Source organism: Scyliorhinus torazame, unplaced genomic scaffold, assembly GCF_047496885.1.
Source record: "Scyliorhinus torazame isolate Kashiwa2021f unplaced genomic scaffold, sScyTor2.1 scaffold_185, whole genome shotgun sequence".
NCBI lineage: Eukaryota > Metazoa > Chordata > Chondrichthyes > Carcharhiniformes > Scyliorhinidae > Scyliorhinus > Scyliorhinus torazame.
In genome coordinates, this window is record NW_027307912.1 from 216271 (window position 1) to 225629 (window position 9359).

At 45.6% G+C, this 9359-nt stretch overlaps 2 non-coding genes across 2 annotated transcripts; both read right to left on the reverse strand.

Moving 5' to 3' along the window:
* Positions 1 to 1398: 1398 nt before the first annotated feature.
* Positions 1399 to 1470, reverse strand: trnac-gca (transfer RNA cysteine (anticodon GCA)). The gene has a single exon. It is a non-coding gene; the product is annotated as a tRNA-Cys (tRNA).
* A 6485-nt stretch (positions 1471 to 7955) lies between these two features.
* trnac-gca (transfer RNA cysteine (anticodon GCA)) lies at positions 7956 to 8027 on the reverse strand. The gene has a single exon. It is a non-coding gene; the product is annotated as a tRNA-Cys (tRNA).
* Between the last annotated feature and the right edge of the window lie 1332 nt (positions 8028 to 9359).

Sequence of the window (9359 nt, forward strand, 5' to 3'; positions counted from 1 at the left end):
GAGGGAGTTCTGGATTTCTCTCGCCTAGATTTTTCCATTGGATTGTTATTGTCTGGATCCCCTTGGACGAGAGCCCGCAGCTATCAGTCCACGATGAAGTGTCATCATTCTATGTACATCAGTCCTCATCTGCATTTGGAATCAGTTTTCACAAATAAACTAGGATATTAACAAAGCATAGTGGAGAAGAACTCGGGTTGAGCATTGGCACTGCCGGAGAAATTGAGTGCGAGAGTTCACCCAGGAAAACAGTGAAGTTTCAAAGTAATTGCGCCCGACGTGAACCCTGATATTGAAACACTCATGCTCTTCCCACTGAGATGGCCGAGCATTCAGCTTCTTATCACAGTATTATAACTGCTTGAAAGCAATGGGAGCAAAAGTTATTTTACGCAATCACATTTTCCGTTTCTAAGCTGGAACGCCTTCCGAGCATTATCACAGAATCATAGATTTTACAGTGCACACGTAGGCCCATCGAGTCTGCACCGCCTCACGGAAAGAGTACTTTATATAAGCCCACAGCTACTCCCATGCCAATAACCCCAGCTAACATTTTTGGACATTATCATGGAAACCCACGCAGACACAGGGAGAACGTGCATTGCAAACTCCACACGGACAATGAACCAAGTCGGCAATCCAACCTGCCAAGCATCAGTCCTAACCAATGTACTCCATTTCTGCCATTGTGATCCACTTTCCGCAGGATCTTTTCCTGGAGGAAAAATTTTCCCGCTTTGTGCAATCATTTCGAACTTACATTCGGTTACATATATTAATAAAATTGAATTGCAAACGTGACGGACAAGCAATTGGAAAGAAGTCGCTCGGTAACACAAGTTGCGTGGTGGTGTTGTCGGATTCCCAAAAGTGAGCTTTTCAATTAAATAATGGAACTCAACAGTGAAGACATTCATAAAGTTGCTGTGCCTTTTATTTGTGAGAACAGTAAGAGGTGTTCCAACAGCAGGTTAAAGTCCAACAGGTTTGTTTGGAATCTCCAGCTATCGGAGAGCAGCTCCTTCATCATTTTTTTGGTGATGCACTCGCTCGGGGATGGCGTGCATACTGCTCAAACGTATATCTCACGAATTGCATGGACCAATATTCACCAAAAATTGGGTGGTATAAAAGGTGGACTTAATGGACCTGCTGAAAATTATGAATGTGCGGTTTGGGACAGGTCAACAGATCAAATAGGAAGAAGCTGTTTTCACTGACGTAGTGCAGCAGCAGCAAATGGGGATTTAACAAAATAAAGAAAAACAGAATCGGCTTCACGTTAAAGCAGCCGATGACCTCTCATCGTGTTCTCCAGACCATGTCTGCATGCAAAGTTGTGGTGAGAATTTTCTAAACTGCTGCACTGAAGGAGAAATGACAGCCAAAGAGGACAGGGGGCATCTGGACTTGAACCAGAGACCTCTTGATCTGCAGTCAAATGCTCTACCACTGAGCTATACCCCCACAAGATGTTTCAGAGCAATGATACGATGAATCCTCATTCCACTTATCGAGCTTTGTATTCTGTCTGCTTTAGTCCAAAGTGTGTGTTCGATATATTGGTGACGACCTTCAATTTATTCCCGTAGATGCACATTTTTCACAATGTCTCTTGACTTTACATTCGATACGCACTGGAAATATTCAGCAGATCAGGATGAAAGATCAAAAGGGAAACTGTGGAAGAATGGACGGCAGAAGAGATTAAGTAACAAATGGGATGATGGTGAAAAACAGAATAAGATATCAATGGAACAACTAAAGGGATAGAATGTCGATTCGGTGGCGTGAGAGCAGCTGGTTAGTCAGTTTCAGCGGGAGCATTGCGGAAGGAGGGTGCTGGGAGGTAAGTCAACCTTTAAAAGCACTTCTCTTTGCAGGGGCAGGCCAGTCGATTTCGGTGGCGTGAGAGCAGCTGGTTAGTCAGTTTCAGCGGGAGCATTGCGGAAGGAGGGTGCTGGGAGGTAAGTCAACCTTTAAAAGCACTTCTCTTTGCAGGGGCAGGCCAGTCGATTTCGGTGGCGTGAGAGCAGCTGGTTAGTCAGTTTCAGCGGGAGCATTGCGGAAGGAGGGTGCTGGGAGGTAAGTCAACCTTTAAAAGCACTTCTCTTTGCAGGGGCAGGCCAGTCGATTTCGGCGGCGTGAGAGCAGCTGGTGAGTGGTGAGTCAGTTTCAGCAGGAGCTGAGACTTTTTCTCTTTTCTTTAAATTAGTTTTTTAGGCGGGATCAGGAAGTCGACCCGCGGACGTCTGGGAAGACCCTCACCAATAAATTCTGGTGGAGAGGAAACCCGAGACACTACACGTGTAGTGTCTCCCACCCGCCCTCCTCCTCTAACCTAATAATAAAACCCATTGGTCTGAGGTAAGTACCATATTTTTATTATATTATTATTATTTTTTATAAAAATTTAATTTAGTTGTTAGCTAGATCTTGGTAGAAAGTTAGAGGAATGGCAGGGAAGGGAGTACAATGTTCCTCCTGCAGGATGTTTGAGGTGAGGGATGCAGTTAGTGTCCCTGCTGATTTTACCTGCAGGAAGTGCTGCCATCTCCAGCTCCTCCAAGACCGAGTGAGGGAACTGGAGCTGGAGTTGGAAGAACTTCGGATCATTCGGGAGGCAGAAGGGGTCATAGATAGCAGCTTCAGGGAATTAGTTACACCAAAGATTGGAGATAGGTGGGTAACTGTAAGAGGGACTGGGAAAAAACAGTCAGTGCAGGGATCCCCTGCGGTCGTTCCCCTGAGAAACAAGTATACCGCTTTGGATACTTGTGGGGGGACGACTTACCAGGGGTAAGCCATGGGGTACGGGCCTCTGGCACGGAGTCTGTCCCTGTTGCTCAGAAGGGAAGGGGGGAGAGGAGCAGAGCATTAGTAATTGGGGACTCTATAGTCAGGGGCACAGATAGGAGATTTTGTGGGAGCATGAGAGACTCACGTTTGGTATGTTGCCTCCCAGGTGCAAGGGTACGTGATGTCTCGGATCGTGTTTTCCGGGTCCTTAGGGGGGAGGGGGAGCAGCCCCAAGTCGTGGTCCACATTGGCACCAACGACATAGGTAGGAAAGGGGACAAGGATGTCAGGCAGGCTTTCAGGAAGCTAGGATGGAAGCTCAGAACTAGAACAAACAGAGTTGTTATCTCTGGGTTGTTGCCCGTGCCACGTGATAGTGAGATGAGGAATAGGGAGAGAGAGCATTTAAACACGTGGCTACAGGGATGGTGCAGGCGGGAGGGTTTCAGATTTTTGGATAACTGGGGCTCTTTCTGGGGAAGGTGGGACCTCTACAGACAGGATGGCCTACATCTGAACCTGAGGGGCACAAATATCCTGGGGGGGAGATTTGTTAGTGCTCTTTGGGGGGGTTTAAACTAATGCAGCAGGGGCATGGGAACCTGGATTGTAGTTTTAGGGTAAGGGAGAATGAGAGTATAGAGGTCAGGAGCACAGATTTGACGTCGCAGGAGGGGGCCAGCGTTCAGGTAGGTGGTTTGAAGTGTGTCTACTTCAATGCCAGGAGTATACGAAACAAGGTAGGGGAACTGGCAGCGTGGGTTGGTACCTGGGACTTCGATGTTGTGGCCATTTCGGAGACATGGATAGAGCAGGGACAGGAATGGATGTTGCAGGTTCCGGGGTTTAGGTGTTTTAGTAAGCTCAGAGAAGGAGGCAAAAGAGGGGGAGGTGTGGCACTGCTAGTCAAGAGCAGTATTACGGTGGCGGAGAGGATGCTAGATGGGGACTCTTCTTCCGAGGTAGTATTGGCTGAAGTTAGAAACAGGAAAGGAGAGGTCACCCTGTTGGGAGTTTTTTATAGGCCTCCTAATAGTTCTAGGGATGTAGAGGAAAGGATGGCGAAGATGATTCTGGATATGAGCGATAGTAACAGGGTAGTTATTATGGGAGACTTTAACTTTCCAAATATTGACTGGAAAAGATATAGTTCGAGTACAATAGATGGGTCGTTTTTTGTACAGTGTGTGCAGGAGGGTTTCCTGAAACAATATGTTGACAGGCCAACAAGAGGCGAGGCCACGTTGGATTTGGTTTTGGGTAATGAACCAGGCCAGGTGTTGGATTTGGAGGTAGGAGAGCACTTTGGGGACAGTGACCACAATTCGGTGACGTTTACGTTAATGATGGAAAGGGATAAGTATACACCGCAGGGCAAGAGTTATAGCTGGGGGAAGGGCAATTATGATGCCATTAGACGTGACTTGGGGGGGATAAGGTGGAGAAGTAGGCTGCAAGTGTTGGGCACACTGGATAAGTGGGGCTTGTTCAAGGATCAGCTACTGCGTGTTCTTGATAAGTATGTACCGGTCAGACAGAGAGGAAGGCGTCGAGCGAGGGAACCGTGGTTTACCAGGGAAGTGGAATCTCTTGTTAAGAGGAAGAAGGAGGCCTATGTGAAGATGAGGTGTGAAGTTTCGGTTGGGGCGATGGATAGTTACAAGGTAGCGAGGAAGGATCTAAAGAGAGAGCTAAGACGAGCAAGGAGGGGACATGAGAAGTATTTGGCAGGAAGGATCAAGGAAAACCCAAAAGCTTTCTATAGGTATGTCAGGAATAAGCGAATGACTAGGGAAAGAGTAGGACCAGTCAAGGACAGGGATGGGAAATTGTGTGTGGAGTCTGAAGAGATAGGCGAGATACTAAATGAATATTTTTCGTCAGTATTCACTCAGGAAAAAGATAATGTTGTGGAGGAGAATGCTGAGCCCCAGGCTAATAGAATAGATGGCATTGAGGTACGTAGGGAAGAGGTGTTGGCAATTCTGGACAGGCTGAAAATAGATAAGTCCCCGGGATCTGATGGGATTTATCCTAGGATTCTATGGGAGGCCAGGGAAGAGATTGCTGGACCTTTGGCTTTGATTTTTATGTCATCATTGGCTACAGGAATAGTGCCAGAGGACTGGAGGACAGCAAATGTGGTCCCTTTGTTCAAAAAGGGGAGCAGAGACAACCCCGGCAACTATAGACCGGTGAGCCTCACGTCTGTAGTGGGTAAAGTCTTGGAGGGGATTATAAGGGACAAGATTTATAATCATCTAGATAGGAATGATATGATCAGGGATAGTCAGCATGGCTTTGTGAAGGGTAGGTCATGCCTCACAAACCTTATTGAGTTCTTTGAGAAGGTGACTGAACAGGTAGACGAGGGTAGAGCAGTTGATGTGGTGTATATGGATTTCAGCAAAGCGTTTGATAAGGTTTCCCACGGTAGGCTATTGCAAAAAATACGGAGGCTGGGGATTAAGGGTGATTTAGAGATGTGGATCAGAAATTGGCTTGCTGAAAGAAGACAGAGGGTGGTGGTTGATGGGAAATGTTCAGAATGGAGTACAGTCACAAGTGGAGTACCACAAGGATCTGTTCTGGGGCCGTTGCTGTTTGTCATTTTTATCAATGACCTAGAGGAAGGCACAGAAGGGTGGGTGAGTAAATTTGCAGATGATACTAAAGTCGGTGGTGTTGTCGATAGTGTGGAAGGATGTAGCAGGTTACAGAGGGATATAGATAAGCTGCAGAGCTGGGCTGAGAGGTGGCAAATGGAGTTTAATGTAGAGAAGTGTGAGGTGATTCACTTTGGAAGGAATAACAGGAATGCGGAATATTTGGCTAATGGTAAAGTTCTTGAAAGTGTGGCTGAGCAGAGGGATCTAGGTGTCCATGTACATAGATCCCTGAAAGTTGCCACCCAGGTTGATAGGGTTGTGAAGAAGGCCTATGGAGTGTTGGCCTTTATTGGTAGAGGGATTGAGTTCCGGAGTCGGGAGGTCATGTTGCAGCTGTACAGAACTCTGGTCCGGCCGCATTTGGAGTATTGCGTACAGTTCTGGTCACCGCATTATAGGAAGGACGTGGAGGCTTTGGAGCGGGTGCAGAGGAGATTTACCAGGATGTTGCCTGGTATGGAGGGAAAATCTTATGAGGAAAGGCTGACGGACTTGAGGTTGTTTTCGTTGGAGAGAAGAAGGTTAAGAGGAGACTTAATAGAGGCATACAAAATGATCAGGGGGTTGGATAGGGTGGACAGTGAGAGCCTTCTCCCGCGGATGGATATGGCTGGCACGAGGGGACATAACTTTAAACTGAGGGGTAATAGATATAGGACAGAGGTCAGAGGTAGGTTCTTTACGCAAAGAGTAGTGAGGCCGTGGAATGCCCTACCTGCTACAGTAGTGAACTCGCCAACATTGAGGGCATTTAAAAGTTTATTGGATAAACATATGGATGATAATGGCATAGTGTAGGTTAGATGGCTTTTGTTTCGGTGCAACATCGTGGGCCGAAGGGCCTGTACTGCGCTGTATTGTTCTATGTTCTATGTTCTATAATGTGGAAATGTCATTCTGTTTGAACCAGGTCGTACTGCTCTGGGAATATTTTGCTTTTCTGTTTGTTCATGCAGATCACTGCTGCCGCACACTGAAAGATCTCAAATCCTTCCCCTTTGATAAAGAGGATACACACTTCGGTGAGCAAAGGAACACAATTCACACATGAAGAAACATATTCATTTCGTCCTGGAAAACGTTCAGAGGGAGTTCTGGATTTCTCTCGCCTAGATTTTTCCATTGGATTGTTATTGTCTGGATCCCCTTGGACGAGAGCCCGCAGCTATCAGTCCACGATGAAGTGTCATCATTCTATGTACATCAGACCTCATCTACATTTGGAATCAGTTTTCACAAATAAACTAGGATATTAACAAAGCATAGTGGAGAAGAACTCGGGTTGAGCATTGGCACTGCCGGAGAAATTGAGTGCGAGAGTTCACCCAGGAAAACAGTGAAGTTTCAAAGTAATTGCGCCCGACCTGAACCCTGATATTGAAACACTCATGCTCTTCCGACTGAGATGGCCGAGCATTCAGCTTCTTATCACAGTATTATAACTGCTTGAAAGCAATGGGAGCGAAAGTTATTTTACGCAATCACATTTTCCGTTTCTAAGCTGGAACGCCTTCCGAGCATTATCACAGAATCATAGATTTTACAGTGCACATGTAGGCCCATCGAGTCTGCACCGCCTCACGGAAAGAGTACTTTATATAAACCCACAGCTACTCCCATGCCAATAACCCCAGCTAACATTTTTGGACATTATCATGGAAACCCACGCAGACACAGGGAGAACGTGCATTGCAAACTCCACACGGACAGTGAACCAAGTCGGCAATCCAACCTGCCAAGCATCAGTCCTAACCAATGTACTCCATTTCTGCCATTGTGATCCACTTTCCGCAGGATCTTTTCCTGGAGGAAAAATGTTCCCGCTTTGTGCAATCATTTCAAACTTACATTCGGTTACATATATTAATCAAATTGAATTGCAAACGTGACGGACAAGCAATTGGAAAGAAGTCGCTCGGTAACACAAGTTGCGTGGTGGTGTTGTCGGATTCCCAAAAGTGAGCTTTTCAATTAAATAATGGAACTCAACAGTGAAGACATTCATAATGTTGCTGTGCCTTTTATTTGTGAGAACAGTAAGAGGTGTTCCAACAGCAGGTTAAAGTCCAACAGGTTTGTTTGGAATCTCCAGCTATCGGAGAGCAGCTCCTTCATCATCATTTTGGTGATGCACTCGCTCGGGGATGGCGTGCATACTGCTCAAACGTATATCTCACGAATTGCATGGACCAATATTCACCAAAAATTGGGTGGTATAAAAGGTGGACTTAATGGACCTGCTGAAAATTATGAATATGCGGATTGGGACAGGTCAACAGATCAAATAGGAAGAAGCTGTTTTCACTGACGTAGTGCAGCAGCAGCAAATGGGGATTTAACACAAATAAAGAAAAACAGAATCGGCTTCACGTTCAAGCAGCCGATGACTTCTCATAGTGTTCTCCAGACCATGTCTGCATGCAAAGTTATGGTGAGACTTTTCTAAACTGCTGCACTGAAGGAGAAATGACAGCCAAAGAGGACAGGGGGCATCTGGACTCAAACCAGAGATCTCTTGATCTGCAGTCAAATGCTCTACCACTGAGCTATACCCCCACAAGCTGTTTCAGAGCAATGATACGATGAATCCTCATTCCACTTATCGCGCTTTGTATTCTGTCTGCTTTAGTCCAAAGTGTGTGTTCGATATATTGGTGACGACCTTCAATTTATTCCCGTAGATGCACATTTTTCACAATGTCTCTTGACTTTACATTCGATACGCACTGGAAATATTCAGCAGATCAGGATGAAAGATCAAAAGGGAAACTGTGGAAGAATGGACGGCAGAAGAGATTAAGTAACAAATGCGATGATGGTGAAAAACAGAATAAGATATCAATGGAACAACTAAAGGGATAGAATGTGGAAATGTCATTCTGTTTGAACCAGGTCGTACTGCTCTGGGAATATTTTGCTTTTCTGTTTGTTCATACAGATCACTGCTGCCGCACACTGAAAGATCTCAAATCCTTCCCCTTTGATAAAGAGAATACACACTTCGGTGAGCAAAGGAACACAATTCACACATGAAGAAACATATTCATTTCGTCCTGGAAAACGTTCAGAGGGAGTTCTGGATTTCTCTCGCCTAGATTTTTCCATTGGATTGTTATTGTCTGATCCCCTTGGACGAGAGCCCGCAGCTATCAGTCCACGATGAAGTGTCATCATTCTATGTACATCAGTCCTCATCTATATTTGTAATCAGTTTTCACAAATAAACTAGGATATTAACAAAGCATAGTCGAGAAGAACTCGGGTTGAGCATTGGCACTGCCGGAGAAATTGAGTGCGAGAGTTCACCCAGGAAAACAGTGAAGTTTCAAAGTAATTGAGCCCGACCTGAACCCTGATATTGAAACACTCATGCTCTTCCGACTGAGATGGCCGAGCATTCAGCTTCTTATCACAGTATTATAACTGCTTGAAAGCAATGGGAGCGAAAGTTATTTTACGCAATCACATTTTCCGTTTCTAAGCTGGAACGCCTTCCGAGCATTATCACAGAATCATAGATTTTACAGTGCACACGTAGGCCCATCGAGTCTGCACCGCCTCACGGAAAGAGTACTTTATATAAGCCCACAGCTACTCCCATGCCAATAACCCCAGCTAACATTTTTGGACATTATCATGGAAACCCACGCAGACACAGGGAGAACGTGCATTGCAAACTCCACACGGACAGTGAACCAAGTCGGCAATCCAACCTGCCAAGCATCAGTCCTAACCAATGTACTCCATTTCTGCCATTGTGATCCACTTTCCGCAGGATCTTTTCCTGGAGGAAAAATTTTCCCGCTTTGTGCAATCATTTCGAACTTACATTCGGTTACATATATTAATCAAATTGAATTGCAAACGTGACGGACAAGCAATTGGAAA